Genomic DNA, 21,798 nt, shown 5'->3' with positions numbered 1-21,798 from the left:
ACAGCTGCCCCTCAAGGCCCCGGCGAGCAGGGGACGGCTCTGGGCAGGCTCCCTGGCCAGGAGCGGGCCCCAGAGCGCGTCTGCCTTTCGAGGGCGAACCCGTCCCCGCTCTTTCTCCTCCCCACCTTGCCTTGCCTCTGCCCTGTGCCCCTGGGGCTGCTCTTGGCCAGGCAGCCTCAGTGGGAGCCAGCACTGGCTGCAGCCCCAGCGGGCCCCCCAGGCCAAGGCCCAGCAATGAAGAGGCCAATGAAAGCCCTGGGCAGCAGCAGAACCCTCAGCAGAGCTCTTTGGACAACCACGGACCGGCCACAACTCCACTGCAGCCTGACTGGGAACGTTCCCTGTCTACATTAGGCTTTCAAAAGAAACTATTTGAAAGAATGATGAACAAAACACCCACCATTTTCTCTTCCAGCAACACCAGATTCCAACACAGCATAAAATAAAGACCAGCTCCAAAAGAAACAGGCCTGCCGTTAACCCTAGCCAGCAGCCTGTTCCCTTACAGACACCCGTTCTGATGTCCTTCTGGGAATCGGGAACCCGTGTTGTGGTGCCGGCTGCATCTGTGAGACCAATGGGGAGCAGGAGCCCGCGCTGTGCTGCACTGCTGAGCTGGCAGCACGGTGGATACGGCCAGGACGTTCTCTGCTTCCCCCAGAGCTGGGGCCTGCAGGCACCTTGCCGCCCCTCGGCACAGGCTGTGCCACCCAGCAAAGCCCAGCCGGCCGGGAGGAGAGCCCGGGGCCAGCGCAGCTGCTTGGGCAGTCGCTGCTTGGAGGGACCCGGGCCAAACCCATCCCTGAGCAGCCCCTGCCAGCCCTGGCCCTCCCTGCCCTGTGACAGCTCCTCCAGCCCAAGGGGACAGAGTCAGGCCCTGTCAGGAGCCAGTCCAGCCCCTGCCCAGTCAGGAGCCAGGGCTGGCTCTGGCCCTGGGCTCGCAGCAGGGCTCCCGCTCGGGGCTGCTCCTGTGCCTTGGGCCTCTGGGCGCTCAGGGCCAGCTGCGGGAGCAGCTGCCGCGGGAGGGGCCTTGGTGCCCGAGTCCCGATTCCCCGGGGCTGGGAACGAGCTCCAGAGGCCTCGAAGCCGAGGCGCCTCCAGCTTTGGCTGCTGCCGGGCCGTGCAAGGGCAGGGCCTGGGGGAAGAGCTGCTGCCACACAGCCCCGCTGAGGGCTGAGCCCGGCTGAGCCCGGCACAGCAATTACCTCCTGTGCCTGTGCCCGTGCCTGTGTCCGTGCCTGGCATCGCCTTCCTTCCTCCAGCAGAGGTGGGCACTGAGCCACTGCTTCCTCCGGGATGCGCCTCCTTCTGCAGAGATGTTGTGTCCACCACTTGAGAAAGGAAAAAGGACAGCAGGATCAGATGGAATCATCCACCATTCAGGGAGGGGGCATCTTCAGGAGGCAAAGCTTTTCAAAGTCATGGTTAAGGATCAGAAAAACATCGGGGTTTTTGAGACTGGGCCAGTACCCTCCCACCTCCAAACAGCTGCTGTGCCTGAGCAGAACTCCTGAGGGGATGGCGCAGGGCGAGGGCACACACGTGCATGGTTCTGTCCTGGCACCTGCAGCCCAGCTTTGGGCTCTGAGCTGGCAGCTCTCCCAGGGGGAAAGGCCTTGACCTACCCTCACCATCTCCCAGAGGCTCAGTCCTGAACGTGGGTTGGGAAGCCAGATCACTTTTAGCAACAGGTTCAGCTGCAAAGAAAGGCAGGACAGAACAGCTCCTGTGACTCTGCTGAAGATTCTCCTTCAGGCCAGAGTGGCAATGAGTGCCCCTGGGTGATTGGTGCCCTCCAAGGCACTCCCTCAGCTCTGCCTTCCACTCAGGAGCAGGGGCAGGGGGACCATGTGCCTGCGGTGGCCCCACACTGGGATGGAAGGAGCCCCTTGCAGGGCAGTCAGGGGAGAAAGGACTCCCTGGAGCTGCCAGCAGCTCTAAACCCAGCCCCAGCCTGGGCCAGGGCTTGGCAGCAGCAGCAGGAGCAGCTCAGGCTCCCTGGGGCCAGCAAAGGAGCTGCGAAAGGCACAGCCCCGGGGAACAGCCCTGGGCCCGGCCCCTTCCCTCTCTGCTCTTCTCCGTGGCTGCACAGAGCACACGGAAGCACACACTGGCATTGCACACGGGAGGAAGTTGGACAGCTAAATGCTCCTTCCTCCCACTGACAGCGATCCTGTGGGATCCCTCAGGGCTTGAGAAGGGAGCCGGGCAAATTTTCCTGAATCCATCTGCCCTGAGATTGCCTTAAGGGAAAGGGCAAATGTGTGAGCTCTGGCCTCCTTGTCTCTGCTTATTCTGACAAGATGGTACATTGAGAACTTGCCTCCAGCATTTCCCAAGAGTCTCAAGCCATAATCCAGCAGGGCTTCCAGATAATCCGTGTCCTGATCCCAGTCTAGAAGGGAGCAAAGATCAGAGCCATTTCCATGGTGTGTTGGGATCCCCTACTCACTCACAGAACTGGTCACTGCAAGGGGGTCAGATAAGTCTGTGGGAGCCAGATGAGAATGGAGATGGCCAAAACTGCACAGGGGCCTGGGGAGCTCAGGGCTGGCTGCTGGTCAACCCCCATCCTCTTTGCAGGCCCAGTGCAGCATCCCTGGAGAGGAAACTGGAGCAGCCCACGGCCCATGGGGATTCTCTCACTTGTACAAAGGAAACTTTCTTTTAATCCCTTGGGAAAACTGCAGCAGGCAGTGCCGCAAATATCCCTCCCCAACGCCCTCCCTCCCTCCCTCCCTCCTGTCCTACCAACCACCCGCCCTCCTTCTGCTGGCACACCTGCCCCAGCCCAAGGGCACATAGCCAGGCCCTCTCAGGACACACTGGAGCCGTGCTCTCGCCCTCTGCCCTTTCCCCACCATGGGCACCCCGTGCAGTCTCTCCCAGGTTTAGGGACGTGTCTCCCACGGAGGGACCCCAGCAGGACTGCTCAGTACCCGAGTGCCCTGAGCATAACAATTCCTCTGGGCTGTGCCGGTCTTGTCCGGGCTGTTCCCGCACTGCCAAGCAGCAGAGAGGGCAGCTCAAGCCTCAGCAGGGCTCAGCAGGCCCAGAGGCACAGCAATTACCTCCTGTGCCTGTGCCTGGCATCGCCTCCCTTCCTGCAGCAGAGGCTGCCAATGAGCCACTGCTTCCTCCGGGAAACTCAGCCTTCAGCACAGCCTCTCCATCCACTTCTGGAGAAAGGAAGAGGGACAGCTGGATCAGGTGGGACTGCTGCCCATTGTGGAGGTGGCATCTTCAGGAGGCAATGCTTGTGAAAGGCAAGCATGGTTAAGGATTAGGAAATCCCTATAAAATTTCTGGGTAGGCTACGACCCACTCCCTCCTCCAAACCACTGCTCCTCCTAATCTGCCTGGGGACTGGGAAATTGCAGGGGATCACAGGGAGTGCATGGTCCATGCTGCAGTTTGCGCTCCCTGTCAGCTGGTGCCAAATGCCTTCCTGCAGAGGCTGGGGAGAAGCTGCAGCCAGGCCAGGCTGGCAAACAGCCCTGCAGGCCGTGAAAGCAGCAGCAGGGCAGCCAGGCTGCCCTGGATCCCTTCCCGCTGTGCCGGGCACGGCGTGTCCAGATGTGCAGGGAAAGCCCCCGGCTGCTGAGTCCCAGGGGAAGGCTGAGGAAAATGCTCTCACCATTTCCTCCCTGCAGCAATCCTTTCAGCATTTGCCTCATGTATTCGGATGGCCCATGGGGTTTCTTGTGTCCTGTAGCTTTGTTCTTTCCCGTCGGAGGACCTTCAAGCAACATAGTTCCATTTCCCAGGAATGGATCCCACAAAATCATTGTTTAGCCTGTGGGGTCACCAGGGACACGCTACTCACCCCTGCGACGGGAGCTGGGCTTGCGTGCAGTAACCAGCAAAGGACCTGGGAAAGTCCTCCCTGCAGACACACCTGTAACTCAACAGCCACAGAAGCTCCTGTCATCTCTGCAGATCTGCACCGGCAGCACGGAGCTGCAGGAGAACTCGTGAGGGGATGGCGCAGGGCGAGGGCACACACGCGCATGGTTCTGTCCTGGCACCTGCAGCCATGGCCCCCTGGCCGAGCTTTGGGCTCTGAGCTGGCGGCTCTCCCAGGGGGAAAGGCCTTGACCTACCCTCACCACCTCCCAGAGGCTCAGTAATGGGTATGGGTTGGGAAGCTGCACCACCTTCACCAACAGCTTCAGCTGCAAAGAAAGGCAGGACAGAACAGCTCCCGTGGCGCTGTTGGAGATCCTCAGGCTGCACCAAGGCTCAGCCCCGGGGCACAGCCCTGGGCCCGGCCCCTTCCCTCTCTGCTCTTCCCCGTGGCTGCACAGAGCTCATGGAAGCACACACAGGCAATGCATACGGGAGGAAGGTGGACAGCTAAATGCTCCTTCCTCCCACTGACAGCGATCCTGTGGGACCACTCAGGGCTCCAGAAAGGAGCAGGCCAAGGCTTCCAGAATCCTTCAACCCCGACTTAACCCTAATGAAAATGGCAGATGAGTGAACTCTTGCCTCCTTGACTCTGATTATTCTGTCAGTAAAAAAAGAAAGTTAGAACTTCTCTCCAGCATTCTCCATGATCTTTAAAGTGTCCTTCATCAGCACTTGGAAATAATTCAATTTGCGATCCAAATCTAGAGGGAAGCAGCGACCAGACCCATTTCCACGGTGTGCTGGGATCCCTTCTGCATTAGGGAACTGAGTACTGCAAGGGGGTCAGGTATGGCTATGGGATCCAGATTTGAATGGACATGGCCAAAGCTGCATAGGGGCTTGGGAAACTCTGGGCTGGCTCCTGGTCACACCTCACCCTCTTTCCCTGCCCTGTGTGACATTTCTGGAGAGGAAAATGGGGCTGCCGGGGTCCCCGGGGTCTCTCTCCCTCCCACAGCAGAAACCCTCCCTAAAGCCCAGGGAAAAGCATCCCCCAGTGCTTCCCGGGGAGCAGGGAGCGCTGTCCCGGGAAAGGGGAGCCAGGCTGCCGGCTCACCTGCTTCCAGCGCTTGCAGCGGAGCAGCCTGGGCAGCCCTGGCAGGCAGGGCCACGGCCAGGAGGAGCAGGAGGAAGGGGCGCAGAGCAAGGGCCATGCTGCCTTGCCCTCTGCCAGTCCCGCAGCTCTTGCTGCCACCGCTGTCCTGACACCGCTGTCCCAATGTCAGCACCACTGCTGCCAGCGCCGCTGCTGCCGCAACAGTTGTGCTCAAGGACTGACTGCTCGGTTGTTGTGGTGCTGTGCAACCACGGGGCTCTGGCACCTCTGTGACCTCAGAGCCTGCTGTGACCTCAGCCTGCTGTGACCCCAGAGCCTGCTGTGACCTCATGGCCTTGGCTGTACCCCCAGAGTGTACCCCCATCTAAAAAAAAGGACTGCCATGACTGTAAATGTTTTGCTTTATCCTCGGGCCATTGCTTAGAAAATACTTTTTGTTGACTACTGATATGGCTAGTCAGGCTGTGTGCCTGAAGCTGCTCAGAATTCACAGAATTCATACAAAATTCTCAGAATGACCATGTTGGAAGAGACCTTCAAGATCATCGAGTCCAACCCATGTCCCAGTACTTGAACTAAATCATGGCACCGAGTGCCACGTCCAGTGTTTTTTTAAACACGTCCAGGGACGGTGACTCCACCACCTCCCCGGGCAGGCCATGCCAGTACTTTATCACTCTTTCCGTGAAAAACCTTTTCCTAACGTCCAACCTACATTTCCCTTGGTGCAGCTTGAGGCTGTGTCCTCTGCCTCTGTCAGTTGCTGCCTGGAGAAAGAGCCCAACCCCACCTGAGCACAGCCACCTTTCAGGAAGTTGTAGAGTGATAAGGCCACCCTTGAGTCTCCTTTTCTCCAGGCTGGACACCGCCAGCTCCCTCAGCTGCTCCTCACAGGGCTTGTGTTCCTGGCCCCTCACCAGCCTCGTTGCCTCCTCTGGATGTGCTCGAGTGTGTCAATGTCCGTCCCAAACGGAGGGCCCAGAACCGGACACGGCACTCAAGGTGTGCCCTGACCAGCGCCAAGCACAGGGGCAGAATGATCTCCCTGCTCCTGCTGATCCAGGCCAGGAGCCATTGGCCTTCTTGGCCACCAGGGCACACTGCTGGCTCATGTTCAGCCGGCTGTCAACCAGTTCCCCCCAGGTCCCTTTCTGCCTGGGCACTGCCCAGCCACACCGTCCCCAGCCTATAACGCCGCAGGGGGTTATTGTGGCCAAAATGCAGGAGTGGGTACTTGGACTTACTAAACTTCATCCTACTGGACTCTGCCCATCCATCCAGCCGTTCCAGGTCTCCCTGCAGAGCCCTCCTGCCTTCCAACAGATCGACACACACTCCCAGCTTGGTGTGGTCTGCAGATTTACTGGTGAAAGACTCAATCCCCTCATCCATGTGGTCAATAGAAACATTGAACAGAGCTGGCCCCAGCACAGAGCCCTGGAGGACACCACTGCTGGCTGGCTGCCAGCTGGAATGCAGCACCGCTCCCCACCACTCTCTGGGCCCGGCCATCCAGCCAGTTCTGAACCCAGCTCAGAGTGCTCCTGTCCCAGCCGTGGGCTGCAGCTCTTCCAGGAGTGTGCTGTGGGAGACAGTGTCAAAGGCCGTGCTGGAGTCCAAACAGACAACATCCACAGCCTTTCCTGCATCCACCAGGTGGGTCACTTGGTCATAAAAGGAGATCAGGTTGGTCAGACATGACCTACCCCTCCTAAACCCCTGCTGGCTGGGTCTGATACCCTGGCCATCCTGTAGATGCTGTGTGATGACACTCTGTATAAACTGTTCCATGACCTTACCGGGTACTGAGGTCAGGCTGACTGGCCTGTAATTACCAGGATCCTCCTTCCTGCCCTTGTTGTGAATGGGTGTGACACTGTGCAGCTTCCAGCCATCTGGAACCTCACCAGTGAGCCAGGACTGCTGGTAAATGATGGAGAGTGGCTTTGCAAGCTCATCTGCCAACTCCCTCATCACCCTGGGCTGCATCCCATCTGTTCCCATGGATTTATGAACGTCTAAACAGCTCAGCAGTTCTGACTGCCTCCTCCTGGATAACAGGGGGCCCATTCTGCTCCCTGGCTCCATCAACCAACCCAGGAGGACAGCTGTCCTGGGGACAAGTCATTCCCACTAAGGACTGAGGCAAAGAAGGCGTTAAGCACCTCTGCCTTCTCCTGATCTGCAGTTACTAAGTTCCCTCCCACATCTAATAAAGAACAAAGGTTGGTCTTACCCTTCCTTTTACCAGTGATGCATTTGTGAAAACATTTTTATTACCCTTTACAGAAGTTGTCATTTTAAGTTCAAACTGAGCTTTGGCCTCCCTAATTTTTTTTTCCTACTTGCTTTAGCAGCCCCCTTAAATACTTCCGGTGAGACCCGACCCTCCTTCCAAAGATGATACATCCTCCTCTTATTCCTAAATTCCTCCAAAACCTCCTTGCCCATCCAGGCTGGGCATTTGCCTCGTCGACTCATCTTTTGGCACCCAGGGGCGGCCTGCTCCTGTGCCCTCAAGATCTCTGTTTGGAAGCATGCCCACTTTTCCTGGACTCCTTTGTTTTTAAGGGCTGCTTCCCAAGGAACTCTCTGAACAAGTCTCCGAAACAGGCCAAAGTCTGCCCTCTGGAAGTCCAATGTAAAAGTCTTATTGACGTTCCTCCTGATTTCACAAAATAGCAAGACATCTTGATACCACGGTGTTCCCATGTCTGAGACGTAACATAAGGCAGACCACTCGTGTTTCCTCAGAAAAACAGCCTTGTTTATTGTCCGGAGCTTTCTTTTATAGCCCATTCAAAGCTCCCAGGTCGAGACAGCTCATTGGTCTATCTGTGTGCCCCGAGACTCTGAACCTATACAATGCCTGCATCCTAGGAGAGCTCCCACTGGCTCTGAGCTTCTGCCAGTCAAACAGAGAGGCCGGTACACGGAGCAGAGCTGGACTGCTTATTATAACTTGATTAATGCTGACTACAGATCAGCTTGCCATGCAACAAATTCTATCATTTCATGATCACTGTGGCCCAAGCAGCCTCCAACCACCACATCTCTCCCCAGTCCACCTCCATTTGCAAACAGCAGATCTAACATAGTTCCTCCCCTGGGGGGCTCACCCACCAGCTGCAACAAACAGTTGTCCTCCACACACTCTACAGATTTCCTGGGCTGCTTTTTTTCTGCTGTATTGAGTTCCCAGCAGATATCTGGCAAGTTGAAGTCGCCTACAAGAACAAGGGCTGATGATCCTGAAACATTCTCTAGCTGCTTATAGAATGAGTTGTCCACCTCTTCTTCCTGCCTGGGTGGATGATTACAGACTCTCAGTAGGATGTCAGCCTTGTTGGCCTTCCCCCTAATTCTTACCATAGGCATTCAACATTCTGCCATTAGTTCCAATATCCATGGTGTCCAAAGCCTCCCTTTTTTATTCTTTAAATAAAGGGCCACCCCTCCACCTCTTCTCCCTCTCGTGTCTCTCCTGAAGAGCTTGTAGCTATCCAGGGCAGTGCTCCAGCCATGTGAGTCATCCCACCCTGTTTCTGTGATGGCAATCATAGCATAGCTCTGCAGCTCTGCTGCTGCACCATGGCCTCCAGCTCTTCTTGTTTGTTGCCCATGCTGTGTGCATTGGTGTGCATGCACCTCAGCTGGGCTGCTGATTCCATCCCTAACTCAGGCTTACCATCCTTGGGCCTGCTTCCAGAGAGCCCAGCTATATCTCCTTCCCCCTTGAAACCTAGTTTAAAGCCCTCTCAACAAGGTCTGCGAGCTCATCAGCTAAAAGCCTTCTGCCTTTAACAGAGAGATGGAGAGCATCTGGTTACAGCAGGCCAGGTGCCATAAAAGTTGCCCCATGATCAAAGAATCCAAAATTCTGCTGCTGACACCAACCCTTGCAACACTCATTGATAGTTTGAGCTCTCCTGTTCCTTTCACCGTTTTTCCCAGCCACCAAAGGGACTGAGGAAAGGACTACCTGTGCCCCCATCCCATCAACCACTTGTCCCAGTGCCCTAAAGTCCCTTTTAATTGTCCTGACACTCCTCTTTTCAATCTCATCGCTGCCAGCCTGGAGTATCAGCAGTGGGTAATAATCAGAGGACTGAATCAGCCCAGGCAGTGTCTCAGTGATCTTTCATCCCCGGGCCCCAGGGAGGCAGCAGACCTCCCTGTGGGGTGGGTTCGGTCGACGTACGGGGCCCCCTGCTCCCCTCAGAAGGGAATCAGCCACTACTATTACCCTTCTTATCTTTTTGATATTAGATCCATCTTATAGATTAATGATAACTGGGAGGCTGACTGGGCAGATAAGCTTCTTCTAAATCATCTGGCTGAGTCTCTAGATCCAGGGGCGCATACCTATTCTGAAGTGGCACCTGGCTAGGGGATGGGGGTCGGGAGGAATTTTTATCATACCCTCCCTGGGCAGGGACCCATTTCCACTCTCCTTCATCTACCAGGTGCCCCTCTATTGCCTGACAGTGAGAGGCATGGGAGTCCTCTGACTCTTGCTGGGTCTCCCTTAAGGATGGAAGGGCTGAACTCCACCAATCTATTTCCCTTTCTCTTTCGCTGATACTCCTGAGTCTTTCAACTTGCTCCCTAAGCTCGGCCACCAGTGAAAGGAGATTGTTCACCTGTTCACACCGCAGGCAGGTTTTCTCCACAACTCCCCCTGAATCCACCGCTGAGCTCAAACACTCTGCACAGGAATGGGTCTGGACAGATGCATCCTTTTTGGAGGGTTCCATCTGATTACATACACTCGTATTATCTACACTTTTCAATCACGTAAAAACCATTACTACCAGTAACCCCAAAACCAGTCAACCAACAGAAACGCTGCAAACAACACACAGTACACCTGACTAGAAAGAAAAGCTGCAACCCTTCCTGCTTGCCCTGCCTGTGCAAACTGCCTCGCGAACTGCCCTTCAGAGGCGAGCCACAGCCCTGTTTGCCCGCTCCTGTTCGCCGCGCTCCCTAGAGGCCTCTTTTAACCAGTCCACTACCCAAGGAGGGAGGAAGCCACACCCCGTCCCTGTGACTCACAGGCTCTTGATGGCTTCCCTCTTTTCCTGGGCATGCCACTGGAGGAGCTGCAGGCCCAGATGATCCCACTGAAGGAAATGGGCCCTCAGCCCAGGGACGCTCAGCATGGGCTCGCCCAGCCCCTCGGGGCCCCGCTGCTGCTCACAGCAGCCCCTGCCTGGCTCCTGCCTGCCCTCACCGTGGGCATCCACGGCTGCTCCTGGGCATGGAGCTCAGCCAGAGCTGGTGCCGGCTGGGCTTTGCTGGTGGTACCACCCGGACACTGGGGTGACAGCTCCATGTCTTTATGGTAACAGAGGAGTTGGGCCAAGCCCTACTCACCTTCAGCAAGGGCCTGAGAGCGGGGCCAGTGCCTTCAGGGGTAGAGGACCTTGTTTGGCTGGTGACAGCATCTGCACAGCAGCAAGATGATAAAGCAGCTGTGACAGGGACACTACGCATGGGCATGGAGATGTGCGATTAGAGGTCCAGTTCTCCCTTAGGTGTTTGGCAGGACATGTGAAGGGGGAAGGATATGACTGTGAAAGAGGCCATGGCAAGTGACACAGTGAACAGAGTCTATGCTGTACCTATCACGCAATGCTTGTGTCCATGCTGCGAGCAGAAAATCCTTGAGATTCATCAAAGTGGATTCAGGGCATGTGTTCCTGTCTTGCTTTGAAGCTCTACAGGTTCGGTGGGGAGCGTGAGCCCACACTGTGCTGCACTGCTGAGCTGGCAGCACGGTGGATACGGCCAGGACGTTCTCTGCTTCCCCCAGAGCTGGGGCCTGCAGGCACCTTGCCGCCCCTCGGCACAGGGTGTGCCACCCAGCAAAGCCCAGCCGGCCGGGAGGAGAGCCCGGGGCCAGCGCAGCTGCTTGGGCAGTCGCTGCTTGGAGGGACCCGGGGCAAACCCATCCCTGAGCAGCCCCTGCCAGCCCTGGCCCTCCCTGCCCTGTGACAGCTCCTCCAGCCTAAGGGCACATAGCCAGGCCCTCTCAGGACACACTGGAGCCTTGCTCTCGCCCTCTGCCCTTTCCCCACCATGGGCACCCCGTGCAGTCTCTCCCAGGTTTTGGGACGCATCTCCCCCAGAGGGACCCCAGCAGGACTGCTCAGTACCCAAGTGCCCGGAGCATAACAATTCCCGTGGGCTGGGCTGGTCTTGTCCCGGCTGGGCAAGAGTAAACATTATGAATTATAAACAATTTTTATGTTTGTATTTCCAAAGTGTCAGAAGATTCTAGGTATCTGCAACTGTAAAACTCCTTTGACAAACACAGAACTCTTGAAGTAAAGTGGAACAAACATCTGGGGTCTCCATTCCATGAAAAACTTTTATTAGATGCTACAAATGAAACACTTATATAACTTTTTCAAAATGAAAAACAAAGATAACATGAGGTTGCTGTTAGCCCCAGGAGCCCCATGCCTGGCTGCTGCCTGTCCACCAGACAAGCAGCTGTGCCAGCGCTGGAGGTAGCACACATACACATGAGCTGAAGCCCAGATATGTTGCTGGAATCAAGCCTGTGACAGATGAGTAATGTGATAGTTGACTCTCACAATTAAAAGACAAATATAATGTATGTATGTTAAGAGAAGTTTTACAGAGTTCTGTTTTACCCCCCTTTGTGTTGTTCTCATGGAGCGACCTGAGTTCGGGACATTGAAGAGGGTCACCTTGTTACAAGAGCAGCACCTGAGCTCCAATTGAGATGTAAGGAAGTAAACTCCACCACAGGACAGCAAAAAAGGAGTTGATGGACAGAACTTTAAGAAGGGCAAAAGCATTAAAAGGCGAAACCTCCATTGTGTGGATGAGCACATGGATGGGAAAATCCACTACGCCGGACACTCTAATATTTTACCTATTCAGCCTCCAGTTAGATTTTTAATAAATTTTTAATAAACCTCCTACATTTTTAGCAGTCAGTATAACTTTTCTGACGAACCATTCCCTGGTTGGAGGGCTGCACCTCTTGACCTGGCAGGACAACAGGGCTAGTCCCTTCTGGGAGAGAGGGTCCTGTTCTGGGTGGTAGTTGCAGTGTACTTCCATCAAAAGGCTCGTAATGCAGCGGTGGAAGGGACAATAGACACTGGTAAGGAGGTGCAGGATGACAGGTCCAGTTCTCCCAGAATGAGATGTTTGGCTGGTCTTGTGAAGCTGCAGAGGCGCTCCTGTGCAGAGAGGAGTGGCTGAGGCCCCCGGCTGCCTTTGGCACACTGGGACCCTCCTGCACAGCAGGGCCCAGAGCTGGCAAGGCTCCCCAGCACGGCTGGAGCGGCTGGCACAGCTTGGCCCAGCTGGACAGCTGCCCCTCAAGGCCCCGGCGAGCAGGGGACGGCTCTGGGCAGGCTCCCTGGCCAGGAGCGGGCCCCAGAGCGCGTCTGCCTTTCAAGGGCAATCTCGTCCCCGCTCTTTCTCCTCCCCACCTTGCCTTGCCTCTGCCCTGTGCCCCTGGGGCTGCTCTTGGCCAGGCAGCCTCAGTGGGAGCCAGCACTGGCTGCAGCCCCAGCGGGCCCCCCAGGACGAGGCCCAGCAATGAAGAGGCCAATGAAAGCACTGGGCAGCAGCAGAACCCTCAGCAGAGCTCTTTGGACAACCACAGACCGGCCACAACTCCACTGCAGCCTCACTGGGAACATTCCCTGTCTACATTAGGCTTTCAAAAGAAGCTGTTTGAGGGAATGATGAACAATACACTCACCATTTTCTCTTCCAGCAACACCAGATTCCAACACAGCATAAAATAAAGACCAGCTCCAAAAAAAGCATGCCTGCCGTTAACCCTAGCCAGCAGCCTGTTCCCTTACAGACACCCGTTCCAATGCCCTTCTGGGAATCGGGAACCCGTGTTGTGGTGCCGGCTGCATCTGTGGGAGCAATGGGGAGCGTGAGCCAGCGCTGTGCTGCAGTGCTGAGCTGGCAGCACGGTGGATACGGCCAGGACGTCCTCTGCTTCCCCCAGAGCTGGGGCCTGCAGGCACCTTGCCGCCCCTCGGCACAGGCTGTGCCACCCAGCAAAGCCCAGCAGGCCGGGAGGAGAGCCCGGGGCCAGCGCAGCTGCTTGGGCAGTCGCTGCTTGGAGGGACCCGGGCCAAACCCATCCCTGAGCAGCCCCTGCCAGCCCTGGCCCTCCCTGCCCCGTGACAGCTCCTCCAGCCCAAGGGGACAGAGTCAGGCCCTGTCAGGAGCCAGTGCAGCCCCTGCCCAGTCAGGAGTCAGGGCTGGCTCTCGCCCTGGGCTCGCAGCAGGGCTCCCGCTCGGGGCTGCTCCTGTGCCTTGGGCCTCTGGGCGCTCAGGGCCAGCTGCGGGAGCAGCTGCCGCGGGAGGGGCGTTGGTGCCCGAGTCCCGATTCCCCGGGGCTGGGAACGAGCTCCAGAGGCCTCGAAGCCGAGGTGCCTCCAGCTTTGGCTGCTGCCGGGCCGTGCAAGGGCAGGGCCTGGGGGAAGAGCTGCTGCCACACAGCCCTGCCGAGGGCTGAGCCCGGCTGAGCCCGGCACAGCAATTACCTCCTGTGCCTGTGCCCGTGCCTGTGTCCGTGCCTGGCATTGCCTTCCTTCCCCCAGCAGAGGTGGGCACTGAGCCACTGCTTCCTCCGGGATGCGCCTCCTTCTGCAGAGATGTTGTGTCCACCACTTGAGAAAGGAAAAAGGACAGCAGGATCAGATGGAACCATCCACCATTCAGGGAGGGGGCATCTTCAGGAGGCAAAGCTTTTCAAAGTCATAGTTAAGGATCAGAAAAACATCGGGGTTTTTGAGACTGGGCCAGTACCCTCCCACCTCCAAACAGCTGCTGTGCCTGAGCAGAACTCCTGAGGGGATGGCACAGGGCGAGGGCACACACGTGCATGGTTCTGTCCTGGCACCTGCAGCCGAGCTTTGGGCTCTGAGCTGGCAGCTCTCCCAGGGGGAAAGGCCTTGACCTACCCTCACCATATCCCAGAGGCTCAGTCCTGAACGTGGGTTGGGAAGCCAGATCACTTTTAGCAACAGGTTCAGCTGCAAAGAAAGGCAGGACAGAACAGCTCCTGTGACTCTGCTGAAGATTCTCCTTCGGGCCAGAGTGGCAGTGAGTGCCCCTGGGTGATTGGTATCCTCCAAGGCACTCCCTCAGCTCTGCCTTCCACTCATCAGCAGGGGCAGGGGGACCATGTGCCTGCGGTGGCCCCACACTGGGATGGAAGGAGCCCCTTGCAGGGCAGTCAGGGGAGAAAGGACTCCCTGGAGCTGCCAGCAGCTCTAAACCCAGCCCCAGCCTGGGCCAGGGCTTGGCAGCAGCAGCAGGAGCAGCTCAGGCTCCCTGGGGCCAGCAAAGGAGCTGCGAAAGGCACAGCCCCGGGGAACAGCCCTGGGCCCGGCCCCTTCCCTCTCTGCTCTTCTCTGTGGCTGCACAGAGCACACGGAAGCACACACTGGCATTGCACACGGGAGGAAGTTGGACAGCTAAATGCTCCTTCCTCCCACTGACAGCGATCCTGTGGGATCCCTCAGGGCTTGAGAAGGGAGCCGGGCAAATTTTCCTGAATCCATCTGCCCTGAGAGTGCCGTAAGGGAAAGGGCAAATGTGTGAGCTCTGGCCTCCTTGTCTCTGCTTATTCTGACAAGATGGTACATTGAGAACTTGCCTCCAGCATTTCCCAAGAGTCTCAAGCCATAATCCAGCAGGGCTTCCAGATAATCCGTGTCCTGATCCCAGTCTAGAAGGGAGCAAAGATCAGAGCCATTTCCATGGTGTGTTGGGATCCCCTACTCACTCACAGAACTGGTCACTGCAAGGGGGTCAGATAAGTCTGTGGGAGCCAGATGAGAATGGAGATGGCCAAAACTGCACAGGGGCCTGGGGAGCTCAGGGCTGGCTGCTGGTCAATCCCCATCCTCTTTGCAGGCCCAGTGCAGCATCCCTGGAGAGGAAACTGGAGCAGCCCACGGCCCATGGGGATTCTCTCACTTGTACAAAGGAAACTTTCTTTTAATCCCTTGGGAAAACTGCAGCAGGCAGTGCCGCAAATATCCCTCCCCAACGCCCTCCCTCCCTCCCTCCCTCCTGTCCTACCAACCACCCGCCCTCCTTCTGCTGGCACACCTGCCCCAGCCCAAGGGCACATAGCCAGGCCCTCTCAGGACACACTGGAGCCGTGCTCTCGCCCTCTGCCCTTTCCCCACCATGGGCACCCCGTGCAGTCTCTCCCAGGTTTTGGGACATCTCTCCCACGGAGGGACCCCAGCAGGACTGCTCAGTACCCAAGTGCCCGGAGCATAACAATTCCCGTGGGCTGGGCTGGTCTTGTCCCGGCTGGGCAAGAGTAAACATTATGAATTAAAAACAATTTTTATGTTTGTATTGCCAAAGTGTCAGAAGATTCTAGGTATCTGCAACTGTAAAACTCCTTTGACAAACACAGAACTCTTGAAGTAAAGTGGAACAAACATCTGGCGTCTCCATTCCATGAAAAACTTTTATTAGATGCTACAAATGAAAAACTTATCTAAATGTTTCAAAATGCAAAACAAAGATAACATGAGGTTGTTGTTAGCCTCAGGAGCCCCATGCCTGGCTGCTGCCTGTCCACCAGACAAGCAGCTGCGCCAGTGCTGGAGGTAGCACACAGACACATGAGCTGAAGCCCAAATATGTTGCTGGAATCAAGCCTGTGACAGATGAGTAATGTGATAGTTGACTCTCACAATTAAAAGACAAATATAATGTATGTATGTTAAGAGAAGTTTTACAGAGTTCTGTTTTACCCCCCTTTGTGTTGTTCTCATGGAGCGACCTGAGTTCGGGACATTGAAGAGGGTCACCTTGTTACAAGAGCAGCACCTGAGCTCCAATCGAGATGTAAGGAAGTAAACTCCACCACTGGACAGTAAAAAAGGAGTTGATGGACAGAACTTTAAGAAGGGCAAAAGAATGAAAAGGCAAACCCTCCATTGTGCGGATGAGCACATGGAGGGGAAAATCCTCTATGCTGGGCACTCTAATATTTTATGTATTCAGTCTCCGGTTGTATTTTTAATAAATTTTTAATAAACCTCCTGCATTTTTAGCAGTCAGTATAAATTTTCTGACGAACCATTCCCTGTTTGGAGGGCTGCACCTCTTGCCCTGGCAGGACAGCAGGGCCAGTCCCTTCTGGGAGAGAGGGTCCTGTTCTGGGTGGTAGTTGCAGTGTACTTCCATCAAAAGGCTCGTAATGCAGCGGTGGAAGGGACAATAGACACTGGTAAGGAGGTGCAGGATGACAGGTCCAGTTCTCCTAGACTGAGGTGTTTGGCTGTTCTTGTGAAGCTGCAGAGGCGCTCCTGTGCAGAGAGGAGCGGCTGAGGCCCCCGGCTGCCTTTGGCACACTGGGACCCTCCTGCACAGCAGGGCCCAGAGCTGGCAAGGCTCCCCAGCACGGCTGGAGCGGCTGGCACAGCTTGGCCCAGCTGGACAGCTGCCCCTCAAGGCCCCGGCGAGCAGGGGACGGCTCTGGGCAGGCTCCCTGGCCAGGAGCGGGCCCCAGAGCGCGTCTGCCTTTCAAGGGCAATCTCGTCCCCGCTCTTTCTCCTCCCCACCTTGCCTTGCCTCCGCCCTGTGCCCCTGGGGCTGCTCTTGGCCAGGCAGCCTCAGTGGGAGCCAGCACTGGCTGCAGCCCCAGCGGGCCCCCCAGGACAAGGCCCAGCAATGAAGAGGCCAATGAAAGCACTGGGCAGCAGCAGAACCCTCAGCAGAGCTCTTTGGACAACCACAGACCGGCCACAACTCCACTGCAGCCTCACTGGAAATGTTTCCCATCTATATTAGCCTTTTAAAAGAAGCTGTTTGAGGGAAAGGTGATATAAACACTCACCATTTTCTCTTCCAGCAACACCAGATTCCAACACAGCATAAAATGAAGACGAGCTCCAAAAGAAGCATGCCTGCCATTAACTGTAGCAAACAGTGTGTTTCCCAATAGCAACCACTTCTGAGGCCGTTCTGGGAATCGGGAACCCGTGTTGTGGGGCCGGCAGCATCTGTGGGAGCAATGGGGAGCGTGAGCCAGCGCTGTGCTGCACTGCTGAGCTGGCAGCATGGTGGATACGGCCAGGACGTTCTCTGCTTCCCCCAGAGCTGGGGCCTGCAGGCACCTTGCCGCCCCTCGGCACAGGCTGTGCCACCCAGCAAAGCCCAGCCGGCCGGGAGGAGAGCCCGGGGCCAGCGCAGCTGCTTGGGCAGTCGCTGCTTGGAGGGACCCGGGCCAAACCCATCCCTAAGCAGCCCCTGCCAGCCCTGGCCCTCCCTGCCCCGTGACAGCTCCCCCAGCCCCAGGGGACAGAGTCAGGCCCTGTCAGGAGCCAGTGCAGCCCCTGCCCAGTCAGGAGCCAGGGCTGGCTCTGGCCCTGGGCTCGCAGCAGGGCTCCCGCTCGGGGCTGCTCCTGTGCCTTTGGCCTCTGGGCGCTCAGGGCCAGCTGCGGGAGCAGCTGCCGCGGGAGGGGCGTTGGTGCCCGAGTCTCGATTCCCCGGGGCTGGGAATGAGCTCCAGAGGCCTCGAAGCCGAGGCGCCTCCAGCTTTGGCTGCTGCCGGGCCGTGCAAGGGCAGGGCCTGGGGGAAGAGCTGCTGCCACACAGCCCTGCCGAGGGCTGAGCCCGGCTGAGCCCGGCACAGCAATTACCTCCTGTGCCTGTGCCCGTGCCTGTGCCCGTGCCTGGCATTGCCTTCCTTCCTCCAGCAGAGGTGGGCACTGAGCCACTGCTTCCTCCGGGATGCGCCTCCTTCTGCAGAGATGTTGTGTGCATCACTTGAGAAAGGAAAAAGGACAGCAGGATCAGATGGAACCATCCACCATTCAGGGAGGGGGCATCTTCAGGAGGCAAAGCTTTTCAAAGTCATGGTTAAGGATCAGACAAACATCGGGGTTTTTGAGACTGGGCCAGCACCCTCCCACTTCCAAACAGCTGCTGTGCCTGAGCAGAACTCGTGAGGGGATGGCGCAGGGCGAGGGCACACACGTGCATGGTTCTGTCCTGGCACCTGCAGCCGAGCTTTGGGCTCTGAGCTGGCAGCTCTCCCAGGGGGAAAGGCCTTGACCTACCCTCACCATCTCCCAGAGGCTCAGTAATGGCTATGGGTTGGGAAGCTGGACCACCTTCACCAACAGCTTCAGCTGCAAAGAAAGGCAGGACAGAACAGCGCCCGTGGCGCTGTAGGAGATCCTCAGGCTGCACCAAGGCTCAGCCCTGGGGCACAGCCCTGGGCCCGGCCCCTTCCCTCTCTGCTCTTCTCCGTGGCTGCACAGAGCTCATGGAAGCACACACTGGCATTGCACACGGGAGGAAGATGAACAGCTAAATGCTCCTTCCTCCCACTGACAGCGATCCTGTGGGATCACTCAGGGCTTGAGAATGGAGCAGGGCAGGTTTTCCCAGTCTCAACAAACTTCAGACTGTTAAGGGAAATGGCACATGAGTGAGGTCTTGCCACACTGACACTGATTATTCTCTCAGGAAAAGGACATTGAGAACTTGCCTGCAGAATTTTCCATGGATTTCACACTGTCTTGTGCTAGGCCTCCCAGATAAGCCATGTCACGATCCCAGTCTAGAGAGGAGCAGAGATCAGAACCATTTCCATGGTGTGCTGGAGTCCCCCTCTGCCTCAGGGAAATGGGCACTGCGAGGGGGTCGGGTAAGGCCATGGGAGCCAGATGTGAATGGCCATGGCCAAAGATGCACAGGGGCCTGGGGAGCTCTGGACTGGCTCCTGGCAACTCTCCACCCTCTTTGCAGGCCCTGTGCCACATCCCTGGAGGAGTGGCTGGACCTGCCCGGGGCCCATGGTGGTTCTGTCCCTCCCACAGAGGAAACCGTCACTAAATCCCTGAGGTAATCTGCAGCAGGCAGGGCCACAACTCTCCCTTCTTGCCTATCTCTGCTCGGTCAGCTCAGGCAGGCCAAGGAACAGTCAGACCCTCTCACACAGGTCAGGGCCTTGGGGAAGAGCTTCTGCCACACAGCCTCACCAAGGGCTGAGCCCAGCACAGCAATTACCTCCCGTGACTGTGCCCATGCCTGGAATCGCCTCCCTCCCTTCAGGAAATGCTGCCTTCCATAAAGCCTCTCTGTCCATCCCTTGAGAAAGGAAGAGGCACAGCTGGATCAGATGGAGCCATTACACATCGGGAAGGTGGAAACTTCAGGAGGCAATACTTGTCAAAGACATGGATAAGAATCGGGATAAGGCCCGGGCACTTGGGGCTGTGACAGGGCTCTCTCTTTTCCAAACCACCACCCCTCGTGATCTTCCTGGGGACTGGGAAATTGCAGGGGATCTCAGGGAGTGCATGGCCCATGGTGCAGTTTGGGCTCCCTGTCAGCTGGTGCCAAATGCCTTCCTGCAGAGGCTGGGGAGAAGCTGCAGCCAGACCAGGCTGGCAAACAGCCCTGCAGGCCGTGAAAGCAGCAGCAGGGCAGCCAGGCTGCCCTGGATCCCTTCCCGCTGTGCCGGGCACGGCGTGTCCAGATGTGCAGGGAAAGCCCCCGGCTGCTGAGTCCCAGGGGAAGGCTGAGGAAAATGCTCTCACCATTTCCTCCCTGCAGCAATCCTTTCAGCATTTGCCTCATGTGTTCGGATGGCCCATGGGGTTTCTTGTGTCCTGTAGCTTTGTTCTTTCCCGTTGGAGGACCTTAGGGCAACATAGTTCCGTTTCCCAGGAATGGATCCCACAAAGCCAGTGCTCAGCCTGTGGGGTCATCAGGGAAACACTACTCACCCCTGCGACGGGAGCTGGGCTTGCGTGCAGTAACCAGCAAAGGACCTGGGACAGCCCTCCCTGCAGACACACCTGTAACTCAACAGCCACAGAAGCTCCTGTCATCTCTGCAGATCTGCACCGGCAGCACGGAGCCGCAGGAGAACTCGTGAGGGGATGGCGCAGGGCGAGGGCACACACGTGCATGGTTCTGTCCTGGCACCTGCAGCCATGGCCCCCTGGCCGAGCTTTGGGCTCTGAGCTGGCAGCTCTCCCAGGGGGAAAGGCCTTGACCTACCCTCACCATATCCCAAAGGCTCAATCCTGAAAGTGGGTTGGGAAGCCAGATCACTTTCACCAACAGGGGTATCTGCAAAGAAAGGCGGGACAGAACAGCTCCTGTGACTCTGCTGAAGTTTCTCCTTCGGGCCAGAGTGGCAGTGAGTGTCCCTGGGTGATTGGTGCCCTCCAAGGCACTCCCTCAGCTCTGCCTTCCACTCAGCAGCAGGGGCAGGGGGACCATGTGCCTGCGGTGGCCCCACACTGGGATGGAAGGAGCCCCTTGCAGGGCAGTCAGGGGAGAAAGGACTCCCTGGAGCTGCCAGCAGCTCTAAACCCAGCCCCAGCCTGGGCCAGGGCTTGGCAGCAGCAGCAGGAGCAGCTCAGGCTCCCTGGGGCCAGCAAAGGAGCTGCGAAAGGCACAGCCCCGGGGAACAGCCCTGGGCCTGGCCCCTTCCCTCTCTGCTCTTCTCCGTGGCTGCACAGAGCACCCGGAAGGACACACTGGCATTGCACCTGGATGGAAGATGGAGAGCTAAATGCTCCTTCCTCCCACTGACAGCAATCCTGTGGGATCCCTCAGGGCTCTAGAAAGGAGCAAGGCATGTTTTCCAGATTCCTTCAGCCATGTGATTATGTTAAAGGAAATGGCTCCTGAGTTAGCTGTTGCCACATTTACACTGGTTTTTCTCTCAGGAAAGGCACAGGGTGAACTTGCCTGCAGCATTCTCCAACATTTTCAAGCTCTCATCCAGCAGGGCATCCAGACATTGCAAGTTACCATCCCAATCTAGAAGGGAGCACAGATCAGAACCATTTCCATGAGGTGCTGGGGTTTCCTTCTGCCTTTGGCAACTGGGCACTGCAAGGGGCTCGGGTAAGGCCAAGGCAGCCAGATGTGAATGGACATGGCCAAAGCTGCACAGCGGCCTGGGGAGCTCTGGGCTGGCTCCTGGCCATTCCCCACCCTCTTTCCCTGCCCTATGTAACATTTCTGGGGAGGAAAATGGGGCTGCCCAGGGTCCCCGGGGTCTCTCTTCCTCCCACAGCAGAAACCCTCCCTAAAGCCCTGGGGAAAAGCATCCCCCAGCGCTTCCCGGGGAGCAGGGAGCGCTATCCCAGGAAAGGGGAGCCAGGCTTCCGGCTCACCTGCTTCCCACGGAGCAGCCTGGGCAGCCCTGGCAGGCAGGGCCACGGCCAGGAGGAGCAGGAGGAAGAGGCGCAGAGCAAGGGCCATGCTGCCTTGCCCTCTGCCAGTCCCGCAGCTCTTGCTGCCACCGCTGTCCTCACACCGCTGTCCCAGTGTCGGCACCACTGCTGCCAGCGCCGCTGCTGCCACAACAGTTGTGCTCAGGGACTGATTGCCCGGTCGTTGTGTCAAACTCTATCCTTCCAACAAGTCGTCTAACTATGATCTAGCATTTATTTTCATTTGATTTGTCAAATCTCTCAGTTTCTGAAGTTGTTTGTGGATGGACACTGAATGGTCAGATAAGTTTATATACCACAGTCTTTCAAAATCTTCACAACTATGTCTATATGCTCGTACAAGAAAATTGATGGTGGTTCTGTTTTGTAAGGTTGTATGTTTGACAGCACTAACATCTGTCATGATGTCACTAATTGTAATGGAAGTAAGTACTGACTTCTTGACTAACGCCCTAACTGGTAGAATAGTTGTAATGCTTTACTTGAGGCAATTTGAGGTAGAAATAAAGCTGCTGTAATTCGTTTTGCAGGGCCCCAGGGACTGAAATTGTTATTACAGTTTTCTTTATAATGATG

General features: G+C 56.8%; 1 long non-coding RNA gene across 3 annotated transcripts; it reads right to left on the bottom strand.

The window, feature by feature from the left end:
* Positions 1 to 2,305: 2,305 nt before the first annotated feature.
* LOC137466377 (uncharacterized) lies at positions 2,306 to 4,286 on the bottom strand. 3 transcript variants are annotated; one of them, XR_010995144.1, is made up of 5 exons: positions 4,104 to 4,286; positions 3,827 to 3,898; positions 3,638 to 3,739; positions 3,072 to 3,176; positions 2,306 to 2,395 (listed from the first exon to the last, which is right to left on the bottom strand). It is a non-coding gene; the product is annotated as an uncharacterized lncRNA (long non-coding RNA). The 3 variants fall into 3 exon arrangements; XR_010995143.1 differs by lacking the exon at positions 4,104 to 4,286 and having other exon boundaries at positions 3,072 to 3,179; positions 3,827 to 3,937; XR_010995142.1 differs by lacking the exon at positions 4,104 to 4,286 and having other exon boundaries at positions 3,827 to 3,937.
* Positions 4,287 to 21,798: the final 17,512 nt, after the last annotated feature.

The sequence above is a fragment of the Anomalospiza imberbis genome, unplaced genomic scaffold (genome assembly GCF_031753505.1).
Source record: "Anomalospiza imberbis isolate Cuckoo-Finch-1a 21T00152 unplaced genomic scaffold, ASM3175350v1 scaffold_192, whole genome shotgun sequence".
NCBI classification, from domain to species: Eukaryota; Metazoa; Chordata; class Aves; order Passeriformes; family Viduidae; genus Anomalospiza; species Anomalospiza imberbis.
Note: the sequence above shows the minus strand (reverse complement) of the source record. Positions and strands in the feature narration are given on the sequence as shown.